Here is a 2,615-nt window from a genome sequence, read left to right as displayed (position 1 = left end):
TCCAGAGTCAGCTCTTCACAAAAACAAGGATAAGAACGTGAAATAAGATCAAACACCAAAGAAGACACCCTTACAAGAGTTCAAGTTAGTGTTCTCAAAGAAGTCAGGGAAGAAAACGGGAGAATCGAGTTTATCATCAAAGGACAAGAGCAAGATTGAAAGCTTAGATCAAATACCTATCCAAAACGAATCTGAATACGAGTCCGAGAAAAAGTTTGGACTATATACGAGCGAACCCGAAGACGAGCCAAACAACGAAATGGTGAACATTGAAGAAATGTCAATGGGAGCTTACAAGAAGCGTATTCGAGAAGATGTTGGTCCGAGATTAGTACAAACCGCGATTCCTGTTACTACCACATTCGAGTTGAAGGGAAACATCCTTAATGCACTAAAGGATATTCCGTTTTATGGAAAGGATCATGAGGATGCTTTCAAACACCTAGATGAGGTCAATGACATTGTTGACTATTTCAATGTCCCAAATGTTAATAGAGATACTGTCTTGCTGAGGATGCTACCAGTTAATTTCAAAGGAGCTGCAAAAGACTGGTTGAAAGCACTCCCACCTGGTACAATCACTACTTGGGCTCAAATGCATGAGCAGTTTCTGGACCAATTTTCCCCACCATCCAAGATAGCTAAACTCAAGAAGGCAATGGCCAACTTTGAGCAACAACTGGGGGAGTCACTCTACGAGGCATGGGAGCGTTATAAAGGATTGTTAAGGAATTGTCCTCAACATGACCTTAATATTCAACAAGAGATGTCTATTTTCTTTGATGGGGTCAATGTCATGACTAGGCATCTCCTTGATTCACAACTCCCTCTCATGAAGAAGAATCCTAACCAGATCAATGTGCTAATTATAGTGTTTGCGAAGCATTCTCGTGAGTACCACAACCCAAGACACGATCGAGTAAAAGGTAGTGGGGGTTCACATTTTGATGAGATGGCTGCTATGATGGAAATGTTGAATAATATGGACCAGAGATTGACCCATATGGACCAATCAATTCATGCAATAAGAGTTGGATGGACCAATCAACACCAGTCTGAACTAGATAACTGTTGTAGAGAAACGTGTACAACGACATCATATTCCACAACTTCCTAGCTATAAGACTTAACTCTAAAACCACAGAGCCAGGGATTCATAAAACTACAACCACTAAAACAACTTCATGAATATGCTTCCAGGGACCGAGAACCCATTAATTATAAGCTTCAGAACCCATAATCCAGAATTGATGTTCATATGTTCATTGAACCTACCTATTGTCCTTGACTAAGACTACCACCAAACACGCGGAACGAAGCACTCAAAATATACTAATCACGAATTTCAACCAATCCCAAATTCAGAAGTTGTACCAAAAACCTTGAATATACCCTTGATTCCCCGACACTTCATTACCATTCCACTGCTCATACTAGAAAAGATGATCAATCCAAAAAAATTTACGTTGTATCCAAACCCTTATCAGCTCAGGTGTACCCCCACCTGGCAACTCAGTCGAGACATTCACAATTAACTTCATGACTTGAGGTTCCAGAACTAGCTCCTCACACTAGAAACCAATCTTCAAATAGACAAACCACAAGAAGACGGGGCCCACCATAGCAACCATTCATTAAGTAAATTCCAATGCACAAATAATATATCAATCTAGATAACCTTTTCTGACCACATGATCCAAATATGTTGATCACCGAGTCTCCCAAATCCCAAAACAACACCCTACCATAAAATCATGCCAATAAGAATAACAATCAGAGACCAAAGAGTCTCAACCAAACGACTACGAGGTCTCGCCCACAAGAATCATACAACCCTTGGTTCACGATATGTCATGACACAAATAAGCTCATGGTACTATGTCGATCTTGTCGTCATCCCACCAATGGCCTGAAGACCCACGACCAACACCACATGGGCCTAAAGATACCCAACCATCAATTCACCGAATTTCAGGAACCTAAAAAAAATCTCCCTTAATGCTAACTAGACACAACACAACCATATTCCTCCATTACATACAATTCCTTTCACAGTACATGCTGCTACCAACGTGAAATCAGATGAAAACATGGTCACACACAACCAAAATGAGATAGGTGGTTGTACTCTTGCTCCAATTCAAAGTCTAGAAACCAATTAATAACCATGCCATAACTCGAGCCAAGTAGTATCATCTATCAAACTCAACCTACATACATCCCTTGTGACAATATCTAATGAGCTTATCACCATACACACCCTCAAGCGAATCCCATAACCAATCATAGATCCACTTCATTTCTTCTTCCTCACAACCTTACCCAAAGGTAAAGTACTAATAGATCTAATGAAATGATGACCTCAATAATGAACAGAAACATCCTCGTGAATGACCGACACAGATCCCATCAATACGTAACTAGCTCGATAAAACTTTTAAAGTTAACCAGAACTATTGCTAAAACCATGGACATCTTCCAAAATCTAGTCGAACTTGATAATAGGCTGATGAATCCATTGAACTTCAACTGATACAACTCAAAACTTCTGAAGAAACTACGTAGAATTCTTTTATGGTGACTTGGAGAACTGCAAGACAATACTTTGGACAAGT

At 39.9% G+C, this 2,615-nt stretch overlaps 1 non-coding gene across 1 annotated transcript; it reads right to left on the bottom strand.

The window, feature by feature from the left end:
- Positions 1 to 643: 643 nt before the first annotated feature.
- Positions 644 to 750, bottom strand: LOC145071579 (small nucleolar RNA R71). The gene has a single exon (XR_013690585.1). It is a non-coding gene; the product is annotated as a small nucleolar RNA R71 (small nucleolar RNA).
- Positions 751 to 2,615: the final 1,865 nt, after the last annotated feature.

Source organism: Lactuca serriola, chromosome 8 (genome assembly GCF_051521515.1).
Source record: "Lactuca serriola cultivar US96UC23 chromosome 8, Lser_US96UC23_V15, whole genome shotgun sequence".
In the NCBI taxonomy this organism is placed as follows: Eukaryota; Viridiplantae; Streptophyta; class Magnoliopsida; order Asterales; family Asteraceae; genus Lactuca; species Lactuca serriola.
Note: the sequence above shows the minus strand (reverse complement) of the source record. Positions and strands in the feature narration are given on the sequence as shown.